General features: G+C 40.7%; 1 pseudogene; it reads right to left on the reverse strand.

Annotated features, from left to right (window-relative positions):
* Window positions 1-9,938: 9,938 nt before the first annotated feature.
* LOC129650884 (NEDD8-conjugating enzyme UBE2F-like) lies at window positions 9,939-10,505 on the reverse strand (annotated as a pseudogene).
* Between the last annotated feature and the right edge of the window lie 11,235 nt (window positions 10,506-21,740).

Raw genomic sequence — 21,740 nt, forward strand, 5'->3', positions numbered from 1 at the left:
CTGGAGAGCTTGACTGAGAAGCCTGGCAGCCTAAGATCCCAGTGGTATTCATTGCTGATCAAGAATAGTGTGTGCTTGGGAATTTCAGACCAGTAAAAATCAAAATGAGGAGGGAGAGACTGGTATAGCATTTCAAACTTTTTTTGAGCACCCACCTTGAAGAAAAAGCTGAGAATTAATAGTCCTCCCCCTGCCCTGTACACTATTCCAAAGTCATTCTTCCAAAAAATTCTTCACATTTATGGTTTTATTTTTCATTTTTCTTTTATTTATTTATTTTTTAATTTATTTTAATTGGAGGCTAATTACTTTACAATATTGTATTGGTTTTACCGTACATCAACATGAATCCACCACGGGTGTACTCTTGTTCCCAATCCTGAACCCCCCTCCCAATAATTACATTTTAAATTAGGTCTTTAAGAAAGAAGTTGGTGCCTCTTACACTTTTCAGAGTGGTCTGAGAAATGCTATATCAATGCATGTGAGGAAAAAATAGGAAAACAAGATTTTTTACAGTTGTGTTTTTCAATCAATTCCTAAAATAATGACCAGAAAAAATAAATAAATAAATAAAATAAAATAGTGACCAGAAGCAAAAAGTCACTGGTGTATCCCCAAGCATGATTCTAAGCCAGTCAGATTCATCTTCTCCTACCTCCTCAAGTTGTGGACTCCACGCCACCTCTGCAGGCCCCTAGAACAGATAAATAATGTAGGACGAAATGAGCAGACTTATGATGGGCTTCACTGGTGACTCAGATGGTAAAGAATCTGCCTGCAATGCCTGAGACCTGAGTTTTATCCCAGGGTTGGGAAGATCCTCTAAAGAAGGGAATGGCTACCCACTCCAGTATTCTTGCCTGGAGAATTCCGTGGACAGAGGAGCCTGGCAGGCTACAGTCCATGGGGTCCCAAAGAGTCAGACATGCCTGAACGACTTTCATTCACGTCACTTCACTTCATGATGGCAAAGAGCATCAGGAAGAAAATATCCACCACTGTGGCAAAGAGGACTCTGGATTCCTGAGAGATGTGAGCTGTGAGTGTGGAGTTTGCAGTCAGTGGAGAGAAATGACTCACTCTCCCCTGTGCTGCTCAGCCCCCTTTGCCCCTCCCCTCCCAGGGCCTTTGACAAAGGGATGCTGCTGCCCCTTCAGCTGACTTCCCTCCTCCCTCCCTTGCACAGCCAACCAGTCACAAATCCGGGGAAGTAACCAGGGAACTGCTCCATACAGACCAAGCAGAGGTGAAGAGACTAAATTTCTCACTAGGAACCCAGTCCCATCCCTTTGTATCTACATGAAGTCTGCATGACATGCACATAGGAGGAGATCTCATCTGTATCCAGATGCCTTAGGAATGATTCCTCCTGAATGAGTTTCTTCTCCCTGTTCCCTCTCACACTCTGGGAAAAGTATCTGAGAACAATGATGGTTGGGAATTGGAATGGGCCAAGAATTGGCAAGCAGTAAATGTCATGTCACAGCAGACATTGAAAAAGGTCCCATGTGAGTCTCAGCTGGCATCTCTGGGGATAGAGTTAACACTGATGGGACAGATTTTGCGTAAATGGTATAATTTTTTTTTTTTTCAAAGAACAATTTGACTTATTTAAATCAAAATGAACAAAAAAGTTCCAATTCACCTATGACACCAGATCCAAACACAAATCTGTCCTCTGTATCTATGAGCTTGCTTTCTTTTGCTAAATAAGTACTTAAAAGAACAAGATTACCACCATCCACAATCATGATTATTTTTAAAAAGAGAGACCACTTTAGAGGAAAAACAACAAACAGGACATATCCTCTCCACACTGCTTTTATTTTTCATATTTTTTTTCAGTGCATCTCTCCAAATCAGCTCAGGTCAGTTCAGTCGCTCAGTCGTGTCCTACTCTTTGTGACCCCATGGACTGCAGCACGCCAGACTTCTTGGTTCATCACCAACTCCTGGAGCTTGCTCAAACTCATGTCCATAGAGTCACTAATGCCATCCAACCATCTCATCCTCTGTCAACCCCTTCTCTTGCCTTCAACCTTACCCAGCATCAGGGTCTTTTTCAGTGAGTCAGTTCTTCCCATCAGGTGGCCAAAGTATCGGATTTCAGTTTCAGCACCAGTCCTTCCAATGAATATTCAGAACTGAGTTCCTTTAAGATTGACTGGTTTGATCTCCTTGCAGTCCAAGGGACTCTCAAGAGCCTTCTCCAATACCACAGTTTAAAAGCATTAATTTTACACCACTCGGCTTTCTTTATGGACCAACTCTCATCCGTACATGACTACTGGAAAAATCATGGCTTTGGCTAGACTGATCCTTGTCAGCCAAGTAATATCTCTGCTTTTAATATGCCATCTAGGTTTGACATAGCTTTTTCCTAAGGAGCAAGTGACTTTTAATTTTGTGGCTGCAGTCACCATCTGCAGTGATTTTGGAGCCCAAGAAAAGAAAGTCTGTCACTGTTTCCATTGTTTCCCCATCTATTTGCCATGAAGTGATGGGACTGGATGCCATGATCTTCATTTCTTGAACGTTGAATTTTAAGCCAGCTTTTTCACTCTCCTCTTTTACTTTCATCAAGAGGCTCTTTATTTCCTCTTTACTTTCTGCCATAAAGTTGGTGTTATCTGCATATCTAAGGTTATTGATATTTCACCTGGCAATATTGATTCCAGCTTTTGCTTCATCCAGCCTGGCATTTTGCATGATGTACTCTGCATATAAGTTAAATAAGCAAGGTGATAATAAACAGCTTTGATGTACTCCTTTCCCAATTTGGCACCAGTCTGTTGCTCCATGTCCCGTTCTGTTGTTTTTTGACCTGCATACAGATTTCTCGGGAGGCATGTAAGGTGGTCTGGTATTCGCATCTCTTTAAGAATTTTCCACAATTTGTTGTGATCTACCCAGTCAAAGGCTTAGTCAGTGAAGCAGAAGTAGGTGTTTTTCTGGAATTCTTTTAATTTTTCTATGATTCTACAGTTGTTGGCAATTTGATCTCTGGTTTCTCTGCCTTTTCTAAATCCTGCTTACACATCTGGAAGTTCTCGGTTCATGTTCTGTTGAAGCCTAGTTGGAGGATTTTGATCATGACCTTGCTAGCATGTGAAATAAGGGCAATTGTGCAGTAGTTTGAACATTCTTTGGCATTGCCTGTCTTTGGCATTGGAATTAAAACAAACCTTTTCCAGTCCTGTGGCCACTGCTGAGTTTTCCAAATTTGCTGGCATATTGAGTGAAGCACATTAAGAGCATGGTCTTATAGGATTTGAAATACCTCAGCTGGAATTCAATCACCTCCACTAGCTTTGTTTGTAATGATGCTTCCTAAGGCCCACTTGACTTCACAATCCAGGATATCTGGCCCTTGGTGAGTGATCACACCATCGTGATTATCTGGGACATTAAGATCTCTTTTGTATATTTCTTCTATGTATTCTTGCCACCTTTCTGAATATCTTCTGCTTCTTTTAGGTCCACACCATTTCTCTCCTTTATTGTGTTCATCTTTGTATTAAATGTCCCTTGGTATCTCTAATTTTCTTGAAGAGATCTCTAGTCTTTCCCATTCTATTGTTTTCTCTACTTCTTTGCATTGATCACTGAGGAAGGCTTTCTTATTGCTCCTGGCTGTTCTTTGGAACTCTGCATCCAGATGGATATATCTGTCTTTTTCTTCTTTGCCTTTCACTTCTCTTCTTTTCTCAGCTCTTTCTAAGGCGTCCTCAGACAACCATTTTTCCCTTTTGAATTTCCTTTTCTTAGGGATAGTCTTGATCACCACATCTTGTACAATGTCCCAAATCGCCATCCATAGTTCTTCAGGTACTCTGTCTATCAGATCGAATCCCTTCAATTTGTTTGTCACTTCCACTGTATAATCATAAGTTACCTGAATGGTCTAGTGGTTTTCTCTACTTTCCTCAGTATAAGTCTGAATTTTGCAATAAGGAGTTCATGAGCTGAGCCACAGTCAGCTCCCGGTCTTGTTTTAGCTGTCTGTATAGAGCTTCTCAATCTTTGACTTCAAAGAATATAATTAGTCTGATTTCAGTATTGACGGTCTGGTAATGTACATGTGTAGAGTCATTTCTTTTATTTGTGGAAGAGGGATTTTTCTGTGACCAGTGTGCTCTTTTGGCAAAACTCTGTTGGCCTTTGCCCTGCTTCATTTTGTCCACAACGGCCAAACTTGCCTATTACTCTAGGTATCTCTTGACTTTCTACTTTTGCTTTCCAATCCACTATGATGAAAAGGACATCTTTTTTTTTTTTTTTTTGATGTTAGTTCTAGGAGGTCTTGTAGGTCTTCATAGAACCATTCAAATTCAGCTTCTTTGGCATTAGTGGTTGGGGCATAGACTTGGATTAATGATATTGAATAGTTAGCCCAGAAAATGAACATAGATAATTCTGTTGATTTTGAGATTGAATCCAAGCACTGCATTTCGGATTCTTTGTTGACTGACGGCTACTCCATTTCTTCTAAGCGATTCTTGCCCACAGTAGTAGATATAATGGTCATCTGAGTTAAATTCACCCATTTCAGTCTCTTTTAGTTCACTGTTTCCAAAAATGTCAATGTTCACTCTTGCCATCTCCTGTTTGCTGCTAAGTCACTTCAGTCGTGTCCAACTCTGTGTGACCCCATAGACGGCAGCCCACCAGGCTTCCCCATCCCTGGGATTCTCCAGGCAACACTGGAGTGGGTTGCCATTTCCTTCTCCAATGCAGGAAAGTCAAAAGTGAAAGTGAAGTCTCTCAGTCGTGCCCGACTCTTCGTGACCCCATGGACTGCAGCCCACCAGGCTCCTCTGTCCATGGGATTTTCCAGGCATGAGTACTGGAGTGGGGTGCCATTGCTATCTCCTGTTTGACCACTTCCAATTTATGTTGATTCATGAACTTAACATTCCAGGTTCCTATGCAATATTCTTCTCTATAGCATCGGATTTGTTTTACCACCAGTCTCATCCATAACTGTGTGTTGTTTTCACTTTGGCTCAGCTTCTTCATTCTTTCTGGAGCTATTTCTCCCCTCTTCTCCAGTAGCACATTGGGCACCTACCATCCTGGAGAGTTCATCTTTCAGTGTCATACCTTTTTGCCTTTTCATGGGGTTCTCAAGGCATGAATGATGACGTGGTTTACTATTCCCTTCTCCACATTTTATCAGAACTCTGCACCATGATCCATCTGTCTTGAGTGGCCCTACATGATATGGCTCATAGTTTCACTGAATCAGACAAGGCTGTGGTCCATGTGATCAGTTTGATTATTTATTGTAGACCATCCTGAGTTTCCTGCTCAGGTTCTCACAAGGCTGCCATCAGGGTATCAGTGGGGTGTATTCCTTTCTGGATCTCAGGATCCTCTTCCAAGCTTGTGGGGCTGTCAGCAGAATTCAGTTCCTTGTAGCTATAAGGCTGAGGGCCCCTCTTTCTTTCTAGTTGTCCCTGGGGTCCTCTCTTGAGCCTTCTCACAACACTGACTTTTGGAAACCACCAAATCTATATTAATTAATCCAAGAGTCAGAGATGTGAGGTATCATGTCAAATCCTATAAAAAAAAAATGGAGAATATAAATCCTTTGATGTATGTTGGTATTATTTATTGCTAGTGTCATGAGCTTCTTTCATGAAGCCAAGGTGTTGTTTATGTCTGAAGATTTCTTGATTATTTGAGAGACAGCATGAGGAAATCAGCATACCCAGAAATAAAAACCTTGCTGAGAGAATCTCTAATCTTGACACACCTCCAGAAACCACCCCACCTTCATCTTTAAAAGAAGAGTCTGTTCTACAGAATGTTGTATGAAAAGAAATAGTAAATCTGAAAGCATTTAATAACTACAAAGTGATCTGTAGCTGTGAGATTTTGTCAGTATCTCCAAGATTTATAGTTTAATCAAGACTGTGTCAATCTGCTTGCAGTGTCTGATGCAATATCAAAATATGTTCTATGTAGCATACTACAGTGTATTATGTATATGTTAGTGCCTGGCACAAAATAGGCACTCTATTATTTTCTGTTCCCTTTACCCACTGAAAGTATATGCTTTGACTCTCTAGCTAACACCAAACATTCTGCAGAATGATAGTCAAGCTGCAATTATGCTTCTGTGATCCTTTTGAAATTTTCTTTGATAAACAAATGGAGAGAAAATCAGAATAATCTTTGTTATGAAAAATTTCATCCTACTCATACATCAGCTTTTTCACCTCACTTCTTGCGCCCTCTACTGACTGCAAGTTTGTATAGATTTAGCAAATTGAACTGCCTTGAACAAAGTGAAAGTGAAAGTTGCTCAGTCCTGTCCAACTCTTTGAGACCCCATGGACTATACAGTCCATGGAATTCTCCAGGCCAGAATACTGGAGTGGGTAGCTGTTCCCTCCTCCAGGGGACCTTCCCAACCCAGGGATCGAACCCAGGTCTCCCGCATTGCAGGCGGATTCTTTACTCAGGTTTCCTGCATTGCAGGAGGATTCTTTACCAGTTGAGCCTCAAGGGAGGCCCAAGAATCCCTTCTCCAGGGACTCTTCCAGAACCAGGAGCTGAACCGGGGTTTCCTGCATTGCATACGGATTCTTTACCAATTGAGCTATCAGGGAAGCCCCATTTTGAACAGAAAGATTACAGTTCTCCAGCCTGTGACTATGACTAATATGTATGCTACTTTTCTCACAAAAAATAGGATCAGGCTGCATATGTTTTCAAAAATGTGCTTTTAGCACTAACTGTATATAGCAAACATCTTTCCATGTCAACAAATGTATCATCATAACGGCTACATGGTGTTGCATTGCAAGGATGTCCCATCCTTATGAGAGCACTTTGAGTCTGCCTCCGCTTTTCTCATTGCTATTTTTGCATAATATTTATGCCTCATATTCTCCATGAAGATGTTAGAAACTAGAGCCAAAATTGATAACACTCCATAATTAACCCTGGAATCTAAAATAGATACATCAGTACTAAGAGTCACAGTACACAGTACTGCCGAATATTTCTCCTGTCAGTTCACATTCCCGGCGCTGCTTATCTTTTCCTACTAAATTGCACCAAAATGTGTCACAAGCAAACAGCAAACATTTTAAAAGATTTAAAATATTGTTTGCAATAGGACCCAGGAAGATAGTTCATCTCCAAAATGGGGATTGATTATCATGAGTAAGGAAATAATTGAGGTCTGGAAAGATTGAGTGAAAATTAGAAATGTCTTTGGTATGTTCACCCTCTGCTGAAGGAATGAATGCCCTAAATCATACTGGGGGAAAAAAAATCAATTAATGAAGTTGAAAAAAAAAAAACTTGAGAGCTCTCTCAAGACTCACAGGAAAACAACCAATAATTGAAAATAATGAGAAAAAAGATAAGAAATAAGGAATCCAACAGATGTAATAATGCAAAATAGGAATTCCAGAGCAGGAAATGAAACCAGAAGAACACAATTAACAATTAAATGACAGAAGACATTTTTGAGTTAAATATTTGAAGCTTTACAAAGATCCATTAGTGAACTGTGGGAGTTGGTGATGGACAGGGAGGCCTGGCGTGCGGCAATTCATGGGGTTGCAAAGAGTCGGACACGACTGAGAGACTGAACTGAACTGAACTGAACTGAAGACTTCCTTGGTGGCCCAGTGGATAAGAACTCATCTGCCAACTCAGGAGACACAGGTTCCATCCCTGCTCCAGGAAGATTCCACGTGCTGGGGAATAACTAAGCCCATGCTCCACAACTTCTGAGGTCACGTTCTGGAGCCCAGGAACTGCAGCGACTGTACCCGTGTGCCGCAGCTACGGAAGCCTGCACGCCTAGAGCCCGTGCTCCGCCAGAGCTAGGCAGCAAGAGAAGCCACTGCTTGAAAAGCCCGCGACCCCAACGAAGAGTAGCCCCCACTCACCACAGCTGGACAAAGCCCGCATGCAGCAACAAAGACCCAGGGCAAACAAAATAATAAATAATCTTTTAAAAAGGCTCACTAAAAACAAATGAAACACATGCCTAGGTGTACTCAGGCAAAATTCTTGAATATAAAAGACAAAGCAAGCTTTTCGCATGAATTGAAGCTTTTAAAAAACAGAAAGTCATGCATTCTAGAGAGGAACACAAATCAAGCTCTTCTTCCTAAAGCTAAATGCCAATCATCAATGTTTACAGAACTTTGAGGATGGGTCAAAATTAAGAATTCAAGAATAGTAAAGACATAGCTTAAAAGAGCTAAAACTGAACAATAAAAGCATGGTTTTGAAGCATTCTGCAAAAGTAAAAATATAATTCTTTAAGGAGAGGATTGACGTTGTAAACCACAGCAGTAATAGCTTAGTGAAAGGTAGCATAAAATCACTGTATTTTTTTCTTTGGGGGATGAGATTAATATTTTATATTGAAGTCTAGTTGATGCACAGTACTATGTAAGTCACAGGTCTACACTACACTGATTCACAGTCTTAAAGCTTATACTCCCTTTTTAGTTGTAAAACATTACCTGTGTTCCACATGCTGTCCAATATGTCTTTATAGTCTATTTTATCCCTAACAGTTTGTACCTCTTCACCCCCCTCCCAACTTTTCTCTCTAAACTGGTAACCACTAGTTTGTTCTCTGTATCTGTAAGTCTGCTTCTTTCTCATTATAGGCATTAGCTTGTTCTACTTTAGATTCCACATATAAGTGATCGCATACAGTCAGTCTTTCTCTGACTTATTTCACTTAGCATAATGCCCTCCAAGTCCATCCATATTGCTGAAAATGGCAAAATTTCCTTCTGTTTTATGATCAAGTAGCATTTTATTGTATATATAAACTTCCTCTTCTTCCTTTTTTAAGAGACAAAAATCTTTTACTGTCAAGCACCATGCATCACCTGGAAACCACGCATTGTGAGGAGGTTGAGGCTGAGGTTCAGGGAATCAGAATCCAGCCCCCAAAAATACATCAGACAGGTGAGTCCTGCCAGGTGGAGGGGAGATCTTGTAGGACTCACAGGGGTATCAGAGGAGGAGTAGTGCATCCCCTGATGTGAACTGCGGGGAGACCATGTTACATGCCAGGCCACCCACAGCCACTGCCAGATCTCTCTGCTGGCTCCCGGCCTCCCATCACCGTCCGTCCCAGTGAGTGGTGCCCAGGGCCTGCCGTAGTCTCTTCTCCAGCACCGGGAACTTTGGGGACATGGATTGCCGTGCTGTGGTCAGTCGCTCAGTCGTGTCTGACTCTTTGAGACCCCATGAATGTAGCCCGCCAGGCTCCTCTGTCCATGGGGAGTCTCCAGGCAAGAATACTGGAGGGGGTCACCATGCCCTCCTCCAAGGGATCTTCTGAACCTAAGCATCAAACCCGGGTGTCCCGCATGGCAGGCGGACTCTTCACCCTCGGAGCCATAAGAGAAGCCCTGGGACATGGATTATTTCTTCCAAATTCAGGAAAATACACATTGCAGTAAGAGCTCTACAGTGAATGGCTCTGTACTCTGGGAAGCTTCACTGCATTTAAGTAGGGGTGACATTCATGGAGCAGCTACGAGAATTCGCCTCCAATCACAGTCTGTAGCAGGGTTCTGAGCGCCAATCTGTGACTGCGCTGAACACACCCTTAGCAACACCCGTGCAAGGACTAACTCTGAGAGGGGGAAAAGCAAGCTCAAGCCTCAATGCTGAGTTCGTTACAACTTCTCAAGAATCTCATCAACAGTCCATGTGGTATAGTTTCAAAAAATAAGCATCTTAAGGTAAGCAGATAACTCTTTTAGAACCCCAAATATATTTTCAGGCTATATTTATGTGGGGCTCTCTGTCTGCAATGGGTGGCCTGGAAGAGGCTCTTCCTCGGCATGGGATCACAGGACTTGGGTGGCCTAGTGGGACTGGGGGGAGCTGAGTACTTGGAAGGAGGCTCCCTTCTGGTTTCAGTTGGAGACCAACTTCTAAGGCACAGTCCAGGGCCCTGCAGTCCTCTCCCTGTATCCTCTGGTGTAACGCTTAATGTAGTCTTCCCCTTTATTCCAGAAGACCTCCTTGTCCCCTACACGATGTTCTGCAGCTTCTATATCCAGTGGATCACCAAAATTCAAAGGATCAGTAAATAAAGAGTTTCGTCCCCAAACAACATCCTTCAGCGTCCTTGTGGGGGCCCAGTCGGTGCCCTGAGACGTATCTCTCCTTTTCCTGTGGACTTGGGGTGCCAGACCTGGGTCAAGCAGTTCACTTTGGGAGGCACCGTGTTGTATGCATCGAAAACGTCAGCTTCAAACTGAAATTTTCCAACCTGTTAGTAACCCTTATCTAGGGTGACAGCTGAAAGCAATGAAGCTCGCTTGGGTCGGAAAAATGCACTTTACACCTATAAGGTAAATTAGCCTCAAGTTCTGCAACATCTTTAACAAACAGCCTGTCTGTCACAGAAACCCCCTGAGTGGAGTCAGAGGCTGTGGGTGACACCCAGGACCTTTAAGACTGTCCTCGCGCTTCAGTTTGTTTGCCAGCATCAGCATCACTGCTATATTTATCCTGGACCTCTGGAGACAGGCAAGGCAGGCCAGTGCCCAGCACCACAGTGGGTAGGGGATGCTGAGACTCAGCACCTCGCCTGTGCCACATCTTCTTTGTCCTTCATCTATTGACATACACTTAGGTTGTTTCCATGTCTTGGCAGTTATAAATAATGCTGCTATGAACATTGCAGTGCATTTGTCTTTTTGAATTAGTGTTTTGGTTTTTTTTTTATATACACCAGGAGTGGAATTGCTGGATCATACGGTAATTCTATTTTTATTATTTTAGTAATCTCCTTACTGTTTTCCACAGTGGCTGCACCACAGTACATTCCTGCCAACAGTGTAACAAGGTTCCCTTTTCCCACGTCCTTGCCAACATTTGTATTTGTGTTCTTTTGGATGATAGCCATTCTGACAGGTGTGAGGTGGTATCTCATTGAGGTTTTGATTTGCATTTCCTAGATGATTGTCGAAGGTGAGCATCTTTTCATGTGCCTGTTGGCCACCTGAATTTCCTCTTTGGAAAATGTCTATTCAGTTCTGCTCATTTTTCACCTGAGATTTTCTTTTTTATGTTGAGTTATACGAGCTGTTTATATATGTTGGATATTAACCCCTTATCAGTCATATCATTTGCAAATATTTTCTCCCATTCAGTAGGTTGTCTTTTTGCTTTGTCGATGTTTTTTTATTCTTGAAACTAATACATATAATCTGTATATTCAAAAACCTTAGTGTTAGTAGAATTTTTTCACCTTTTCTGGTGTATAGAATGTCTTCTGTTTTAGTTATCTATTACCTTTTAACAAACCACCCCAAAGCTTAGTGGCTTGAAACAACAACCATTATTTGTTTTGCTTGTGTATCTGCAACGTAGGCAGAACTCAGTGAAGCCAGCTCACCCCTGCTCCATGCAGTGTTTGCTGGGGCAACTCAATGGAGTATGCAAACGGTGGGTTAGAGGATCTACTTTCAAGATGACACACTTGCATGGCTGGCAAGCTAGTTCTGCCTGCCAGCCAGGAATTCAGCCCGGGCTGTGGACTAGGGCCTTTGGATCCCCTCCAAGGCTTCTTGGCCTTCCTCACATCATGGTGTCTAGAAACTGAGGCAAGCCTCCAGAGGAACAGGAAGCAGTGTTGTCTTCTGTGACTTGGTCCTAGGAGTTACAGCGTGTCACTTCTGGGTGTGGGCAGAGGTCACCCTGGCTCACGATGAGGGGACGTAGGCACTGCCTCTCGCTGGTGTGACTGTCACAGTCACGACACAGGGGCTTATGTGGGATGAGAGGTACTGTCGTGGCCGTGTTTTAGAAAGTACAATTTCTCAAATTACTAACGGGGAGAAAGTATTTCAAAATCTCCTTATATAAGGCCTTATTTAACTTCGTAATTATGAGAAACGGCTAGAATTACAAAGATTTGAATTTGAATCCTGACTGTAATACTTACTTTCTCTGCATCTATGGACATTTCACTTAGTCTTTTAAAAGCTGTTGTTAAAGGGAAATATTGATATACAATGCCTAGAGTTTGTACCTGACTCATATTAAATAGTCAATAAATGATCATTTCTAAAAAAAACAAGGATGACTGGGATACCACTGTTCATATTGTTTCAGAAATTCTAGCCCAGTGATTTTCACATTTAGTTTTGAGAGTTCAACCGTTTTCCCCTAACTCTTTTGCAAAGCGATTAGAAAATCAACAAAAGCTTAGCTTTTAGTTTTGAAGCAAGACTGGGGCTCTGGAGCTCTCCCTGCTCATGTACTCTACTTCCCATGACGGAGCTGAAGACATCTGCTCAGATGTTTCAGTCCATATGATAACACGGGAAAGGAAAATAATTGGTATAGTTATTGGATAAGCTGTGAAACATTTATCTTCCCTACTCCTGACAATATGATTGTCTGTGTAGAAAACTAAAAACAACTTAAAAACTAATGGAACTGACAAAAATAATTAAGTATACAATTCATATTCATATATATATATATACATGTGAATATATAGGAAGATCCACAGAATTCTTATATTAATTCACTCAGCAGATATTTATGTGTAAAAGTGAAAGTTGCTCAGTTGTGTCCAACTCTTTGTGACCCCATGGACTATACAGTCTATGGAATTCTCCAGGCCACAATACTGGAGTGGGTAGCTGTTCCCTTCCTCAGGGGAACTTCCCAACCCAGGGATTGAACCCAGGTCTCCACATTGCAGCTGGACTCTTTACCAGCTGAGCCACCAGGGAAGCCCTATTTACATGCAGGTATGTGCTTATAACTGGGGATACAGTGCTGAAAGGGATGGACAGGTCTCTGCTGTTGGACTTATGCTCTGATGGAGAAGGCATGTGCTCAACTAACCACAGATCAATATCATTAATGGAGAGTGAATAGCACTTATTTGTTTACTTTTCATTGCTTTTCCACTCTCCCCACTGAGGGAGTACATTTTATATAGGAAAAAAGGTAAATGGCTGAGATAACAAATAAAAGAGGCTGAGGAAGAGTCTCTAGAAGGAAGACTTAGGCTGAAACCCAAAAGACTGGAATGAGTGAAGGGTGTCAGGAGAGCAGCTGAGGCAGAGAAAAGAGTGAGGGCTGCATTTCTGAGCTGAGGAGACACTTGGTAAAACCAGAACTAAAGAACAGCAGACTGTGGCCTAGTGAGTTAAGGGAGGGTGGAGAAGATGGGGAGGAGATGCAGGAAGGTCCAATCAGATGGCAGAGGCCTCTACAGGCCAGGGAAGAAATGTTAATGGTATTTACTGCACCCTGAAGCCCAGGAATGGTTACAAGGAGGCCAGGGGGTGGGGTGGGATCACAGGATGACTCAGCATTTTAATGCAGCTCTCTGTCTCTGTGTCAGGAGTGGACTCCAGCAGGGAGACCATCAGCAGGTCACTAGGACATCAGGAGCAGTCGTGCGGTTTTAACGAGGTGAGAAGTGCAGATAGCAAGAAGTGGACAAATCCAAGCTCACATGTGGGAAGTACAAATGGCAAAAACTTGAAAAATCATACTTTGGTTTTGAAGGAAAGAGAGTAGTATCATTGTAAGTTTTCTTAACTTCCAAAGAAATCTGCTCTACCCTCATGGACATGCAACCCTAGTGAGACAGTGAGCAGAGAGGACCTGAAAGAGACCTTTTCCAGGTGGAAATGGTCTAAATTAAGTTGGTAGAAGTTATGAAGAACATGGTCTACAATGCCAGTCAGGCTTCGGATTCCAAACTTGAGTGCTCTACTCTAAGGGGAAGATTCAAGGCACCAATTTTTATGCCGATTAATATGAGAGTGCAGCTTTTCAGTCTGGGGATCACAACTGAAGTGAAACCCTAGACTTGGCCTGAAACATCCCCTGTGGTGATTAGTCAGGGCAACAGAAGGGGCTTTGTAATACAACACTTCCAGGTACTCTCTGAATCCCTTTACTGGAAGATGGTGGATAACTTTATTCTCTGATCCCTTTCAGGAGTCAAACAGATCTAGTTTTGTGAACTATCATTTTCATTTAATAAAGTTCACATAAGGTATATATTTCAACAAGCAAAACTATAAACTCCTTTCCCTAGCAGCTGATTTGTGTGCATTGTATTTGTATTAGCAGGTGGAATACACTAGGGACCCTTAGTCTTCATTGGATCGGTGACAACATGATTTGACTAACTGGATAATCTAGTTATTATTCAAGGTATTACCTCTTTATACTACAATTTTCTCACCTATAGAAGTGGTGGACTAGATAATAGGTAACATACACTAACTACTTTCTACAGTAAATTGTGTTTTTGTGAACGGCAAGCTAAAGATAAGAATTTGCACTTCATGCATCTTTGTACCCTATAATAGCTATTAGAGCCATGAAAGCATAAAATCTCACCTTGTTCTTGTTCAGTGACTCAGTCATGCCTGACCCTTTGCAACCCCATGGACTGTATCCCACCAGGCTCCTCTGTCCATGGGATTCTCCAGGCAAGAATACTGGAGTGGGTAGTCATTCCCTTCTCCAGGGGATCAGTACTTAAGGAGAATTCTTATTTATTTATTATTTAATTTTATTCTTTTATCTTTTAACATAGCCACTTTGATAAATATTGATCAATAAACATCTATAAACAAATGAGTATGTAAATAAGTAAAAGAATAAACTAAGGGTGATATCTAAATTCTTCTTCAGTATTAAATTTTATAGTTTTATGGCTATGATTCATTAGTCTTTTAGGCATAAAAATATTGGCAGATCTAATTGGACTAGAAGTTATGTTCTCTGCTTCATGTCTGCTGCTGCTGCTGCTGCTGCTCCTAAGTCACTTCAGTCGTGTTCGACTCTGTGAGACCCCATAGACAGCAGCCCACCAGGCTCCCTCGTCCCTGGGTTTCTCCAGGCGAGAACACTGCAGTGGGTTGCCATTTCTTTCTCCAATGCATGTAAGTGAAAAGTGAAAGTGAAGTCACTCAGTCATGTCCGACTCTTCGGGATCCCATGAACTGCAGCCTACCAGTCTCCTCCGCCCATGGGATTTTCCAGGCAAGAGTATTGGAGTGGGGTGCCGTTGTCTTCTCCGGCTTCATGTCTTTAGATCCCATATCAGTAAGAGGTGACCTAGAAATGAGAAATAGGTTCTAGAATCGAACAGAACTGGCTCCAAACCTCAGCTCTGCCTCTGATCTACTCATGCGAACTTGGACAAGTTACTTTATTTTTCTAAACTTCAGTTCTTCATGTAAAATCTGGAGAGTGTAATAGAATGGATTTTAAAACTGGTATTTTAAAGATTAAACAAAAACTCTTAGCACAGTTTCTGTTACAACAAGTATTCAGCAGACTTAATCTACTCTTAACCAATTTATAGGTTACTGTTTTATGAGCTTTGGAGCCTGGCAACAGGTTCATCACCCTACTTTGCCACTCCATTGCCCTAGTAAGATAAAACTCTTGAGTATTTTAGCAGGAGCAGACATTCAACATTACAAGTTGAATAGAATAAAACAAATGTGATTCGGATGGCCTTTGAAACAGATTCATGTCAGCTCAGCTATAGAAGTTCGAATTAACTACTGAGAAACCTGTATGCAGGTCAAGAAGCAACAGTAAGAACCTTACTTGAAAAACTGGCTGGTTCAAAATTGAGAAAGGAGTGTGACAAGGCTGCTCATTGTCACCCTGTTTCTTTAACTTATATGCAGAGCAGATCTTGTGAAATGCCAGGCTGGATGAGTTACAAGCTGGAATCAAGATTGCTAGAGAAATATCAACAACCCCAGATATGCAGATGATACTACTCTAATGGCAGAAAGAGAAGAACTAAAGAGCCTTTTGATGAGGGTGAAAGAGGAGAGTGAAAAATCCAGCTTAAAACTCAGTATTAAAAAAAAAAATAAGATCGTGGCATCAGGTCCTATTACTTCATGGCAAATAGAAGGGGAAAAAGTGGACAGTGGAAATCAGTGGAAAATCAGTGGAAATCAGTGACAGATTTCCTCTTCTTGGGCTCTAAAATCACTGCAGATGCTGACTGCAGCCATGAAATTAGAAGACCATTGCTTCTTGGCAGGAAAGCTATGACAAACCTAGTGTATGAAAAAGCAAAGACATCAATTTGCTGACAAAGGTCCATATAGTCAAGGCTATGATCTTTCCAGTAGTCACGTACGGATGTGAGTCGGACCATAAAGAAGGCAGAGTGCCGAAGAATTGATGGTTTTGAACTCTGGTGCTTTAGAAGAACCTTGAGAGTCCCTTGGACAGCAAGGAAATCAAACCAGTCCATCCTAAAGGAAATCAACATTGAATACTCATTGGAAGGAGTGATGCTGAAGCTGAAGTTCCAATACTTTGGCCACCTGATGCAAATAGCTGACTCACTGGAAAAGACCCTGATGTTGGGAAAGATTGAAAGCAGAAGGAGAAGAGGGCAATATAGGATGAGATGGTTGGATGGCATCACTGATTCAGTGGGCATGACCTTGGTCAAACTCCGGGAGATGGTGAGGGACCATCTGTGGCCTGGCTTGTCACAGTCCATAGGGTTGCAAAGAGCTGGATATGATTTGGTGACCGAACACGCTCTGAGATAACACACTTCATAAGTGTTTGCTTTCACTTTACAGAGTGCTTTCATTTGTATTATTATATTTATATTACTGTTATGAGATCAAGTTTAAAAAATTGAAGTGACTTACCTGATTTTTAAACACTAAATTTTTTTAATTGCAAAGCTAGTTTTCATGACCATGACTCTATCTTGGAAATCCACAAACCAAATTAATACTGTGAAAAATGTCCCAAGGAAAGTAGTTCCAGTCTATAAACATATTTTTTTTCTATGATATAATACATTTCATTAACTTTTCAGTTTCTTGGTGCCTAATACCTTTTATTAGTGAATAAGAACACATATTCTTTTAGTCCCCCAACTAAAAATAAAACCAAAAACACTGATCAATCACAATAGGTAAAGCCTAACTTTGTTCCCTGTGCAAAGTTAGGCATTGGTGAGCATTCATTATTCCTTCATTTTTCATAGTATCTCAGAATGGTGTTTTCTTTTTCTTCTGCTATTATTAATGACAATTATAGTCTCATAACTTTATTAGAATTATTTCTCTTATTTGTTTAAACTTCACAAATTTCAAATATACTGAAGTGTTCAGTTCAGTTCAGTTGCTCAGTCATGTCCAACTCTTTAAAACCCCATGGACTGCAGCACCCCAGGCTTCCCTGTCCATCACCAACTCCTGGAGCTTGCTCAAACTCATGTCTATTGAGTCGGTGATGCCATCCAACCATCTCATCCTCTGTCATCCCCTTCTCCTCCTTCCTTCAGTCTTTCCCAACATCAGGGTCTTTTCTAAGAAGTCAGCTCTTTGCATCAGGTGGCCAATGTATTGGCACTTTAGCTTCAGCATCAGTCCTTCCAGTAATTTTTCAGGACTGATTTCCTTGAGGATTGACTGGTTTGATCTCCTTGCAGTCCGAGGGAATCTCAAGTTCTCCAACACCACAGTTTAAAAACATCAATTCTTCTCCTTTCTTTATGGTCTTCGTAAGGTCTTCATCAGTTTTATTTATGATCCAACTCTTCATCCATGCATGATTACTGGAAAAACCAGTAGTGGAAAAACCATAGCTTTGACCAGACGGACATTTGTCAGCAAAGTAATGTTTTTAATATGCTGTCTTGGTTTGTCATAGCTTTTTTCCAAGAAGCAAGTGTCTTTTAATTTCATGGTTGCAGTCACCATCTGCAGTGATTTTGGAGCCCAAGAAAAGAAAGTCTGTCACTGTTTCCACTGTTTCCCCATCTATTTGCCATGAAGTGATGGGACCAGATATCATGATCTTCATTTTTTGAATGTTGAATTTTAAGCTATCTTTTTCACTCTCCTCTTTCATTTTCATCAAGAGGCTCTTCAGTTCTTCCTCACTTTCTGCCATAAGGGTGGTATCATTTCATATCTGAGGTTATTGATATTTCAGCAGGGAATCTTGATTCCAGTTTGTGCTTCATTCAGCCCAGCATTTTGCAAGATGTTCTCTGCATAAAAGTTAAGTAATCAGAATGGCAATATAAAGCCTTGAAGTATTCCTTTCTCGATTTGGAACCAGTCTGTTGTTCCATGTTTGGTTCTGTTGCTTCTTGATCTGCATACAGATTTCTCAGGAGGCAGGTAAGGTGGTCTGGTATTCCCATCTCTTTCAGAATTTTCCACAGTTTATTGTGATCCACATAGTCAAAGGCTTTAGAGTAGTCAATGAAGCAGAAGTAGATGCTTTTCTGGAATTGTCTTGCTTTTTCTATGATCCAACAGATGTTGGCAATTTGATCTCTGGTTCCTCTGCCTTTTCTAAATCCTGCTTGAACATCTGGAAGTTCTCAATTCCTGTATTGTTGATTCTTCACATATGTGAAGTTCTCAATTCACATACCTAGCTTAGAGAATTTTAAGCATTACTGATGTGTAGAGTGTAACATTCTTGAACCCACCATCCAGCATATACATTGATATTGTTCCTTATTTGACTCATAATTTTTTAAAGAAATAAAATAAATCAGTTATTGTTGAAGTTAACAGTATCCTTCTCATTCACATTCAGTTTTCAGGACAAATTTATGGTCTGTAAACACTATTAAGTAGCTTACTCTGTACATCCTTCTATAACTTGCTTTTTTATTCATCAGTATTTTCAGGATTTGTCCATGATTTACAGATTTTTTTTTCTTTAATTTTAAAAGATGTATAATGAATAAAGCACAATTTACTTATTGATTTTCTGGTTGGTAGATCATCATTATATTTTATCAACATTTTTTTTTTTTGCCATTAAAACAATGTGAATTCTTTATGCAATATTAGCAGTTCTCTCAATATACTAATAGGAATGCAACTGTTGGAGATACAGTATGTGTATCCTCACATTTAATTGACCTTTTCAATCTGTGTTTCATGCTATCAGTTGCATTTTAACTAGAATACTTTGTCAGAGCTATTGTTTTCCTCTATATTCACCAACACCTAATTTTTTAGTTTTTGCCAATTTAATGTAAAGAATTAATGATGTAATTTATTTTGCATTTTTCAGTTGCTATGGAAATTTAGCCGCTTTTCATGTGTGCTTATGCTGTTTGGGTTTTCTACCTGTTCACATTTTCAATTTTGTTTTTTGGGTTTTTTTCACTGATTCCTAGTTCTATATATATTATCAGTATTGATCCTTGGTTGGCTTTGTGAGTAACAAATGTCTTCTACCAATTTATATGTTGGGTTTTGATTTATTCATAGTATACAACTGAACAGGAGTTCCTGTGTTTTAATGTAAACAATAGTCAGTCAAGAGTAGGTGTAGGAAAGAAGAAGTTTCTGTTTATTTTAAGCACCAAGGAATTTGATGCAGGGAATTAATTGCTGGTTTAGTTCCTAGAATAAGTGTGTGTTTGTTTTGTTTTGTTTTCAAATATATGGGGTGGGGGGAGAGATTGGCTAATTTTGTTTCCTTTTTCTTCCCTTCTTTTGTCTTTTACAATTGTCACCAGAGAATGCTATAGAGTGTTTCCAGTTGGTTGAAAATATCATTTGTGACTTATGGAATCATCAACTTTAATGAATATTTTATGAGAGTTTGTAAGTAATGTGTGTCTGTTTATTGGCTAGGACATTCTATAAAAGCCCTTTATATCAAGCATGTAAACTATATGCTCAAGCCTTTCATATCTTTACCAATTTTTTGTCTATTTGATCAATCTATTTCCTGGAAAAGAACCTTTACAATGTCCCACTGTGAATGTGAATTTGCTGATTTCTCCTTGTACAGTGAGCCCTTCATATCCATGAGTTTCCTTGATATCAATCAACCTCATATTGAAAACATTTAAAAAATCCAGAAAGTATCAGAAAGAAAAAATTGAAAATGCTTAACACAGGCAGTTCTTTTTGTAACATTTACATTGTATTAGGCATTACAAGTAAACTAAAGATAACTTACGGTATATGTGTGGATGTGCATAGGTTATATGCAAAGATTATACCATTTCATAAGGGATGTGGGTATCTGTGGATTCGGGTATCTTCAAGGGTCCTACAATCAATACCCCAGATACTGAGGGAAGACTGTACTGGTGAGATTTTTCCCTTATGTATTTGAGATTATACATATAGGGCACAAAGATGCATGAGGTGCAAATTCTTATGTTTATCTTGCTGTTCACAAGAACACAATTTACTGTAGAAAGTAGTTAGTGTATGTTACCTATTATCTAGTCCACCACTTCTATAGATGAGAAAATTGTAGTATAAAGAGGTAATACCTTGAATAATAACTAGATTATCCAGTTAGTCAAATCATGTTGTCACCAATCCAATGAAAACTCAGGGTCCCTAGTGTATTCCACCTGCTAATACAAATACAATGCACACAAATCAGCTGCTAGGGAAAGGAGTTTATAGTTTTGCTTGTTGAAATATATACCTTATGTGAACTTTATTAAATGAAAATGATAGTTCACAAAACTAGATCTGTTTGACTCCTGAAAGGGATCAGAGAATAAAGTTATCCACCATCTTCCAGTAAAGGGATTCAGAGAGTACCTGGAAGTGTTGTATTACAAAGCCCCTTCTGTTGCCCTGACTAATCACCACAGGGGATGTTTCAGGCCAAGTCTAGGGTTTCACTTCAGTTGTGATCCCCAGACTGAAAAGCTGCACTCTCATATTAATCGGCATAAAAATTGGTGCCTTGAATCTTCCCCTTAGAGTAGAGCACTCAAGTTTGGAATCCAAAGCCTGACTGGGATTGTAGACCATGTTCTTCATAACTTCTACCAACTTAATTTAGACCATTTCCACCTGGAAAAGGTCTCTTTCAGGTCCTCTCTGCTCACTGTCTCACTAGGGTTGCATGTCCATGAGGGTAGAGCAGATTTCTTTGGAAGTTAAGAAAACTTACAATGATACTACTCTCTTTCCTTCAAAACCAAAGTATGATTTTTCAAGTTTTTGCCATTTGTACTTCCCACATGTGAGCTTGGATTTGTCCACTTCTTGCTATCTGCACTTCTCACCTCGTTAAAACCGCACGACTGCTCCTGATGTCCTAGTGGCCTGCTGATGGTCTCCCTGCTGGAGTCCACTCCTGACACAGAGACAGAGAGCTGCATTAAAATGCTGAGTCATCCTGTGATCCCACCCCACCCCCTGGCCTCCTTGTAACCATTCCTGGGCTTCAGGGTGCAGTAAATACCATTAACATTTCTTCCCTGGCCTGTAGAGGCCTCTGCCATCTGATTGGACCTTCCTGCATCTCCTCCCCATCTTCTCCACCCTCCCTTAACTCACTAGGCCACAGTCTGCTGTTCTTTAGTTCTGGTTTTACCAAGTGTCTCCTCAGCTCAGAAATGCAGCCCTCACTCTTTTCTCTGCCTCAGCTGCTCTCCTGACACCCTTCACTCATTCCAGTCTTTTGGGTTTCAGCCTAAGTCTTCCTTCTAGAGACTCTTCCTCAGCCTCTTTTATTTGTTATCTCAGCCATTTACCTTTTTTCCTATATAAAATGTACTCCCTCAGTGGGGAGAGTGGAAAAGCAATGAAAAGTAAACAAATAAGTGCTATTCACTCTCCATTAATGATATTGATCTGTGGTTAGTTGAGCACATGCCTTCTCCATCAGAGCATAAGTCCAACAGCAGAGACCTGTCCATCCCTTTCAGCACTGTATCCCCAGTTATAAGCGCA

This window comes from Bubalus kerabau, chromosome 4 (genome assembly GCF_029407905.1).
Source record: "Bubalus kerabau isolate K-KA32 ecotype Philippines breed swamp buffalo chromosome 4, PCC_UOA_SB_1v2, whole genome shotgun sequence".
NCBI lineage: Eukaryota > Metazoa > Chordata > Mammalia > Artiodactyla > Bovidae > Bubalus > Bubalus kerabau.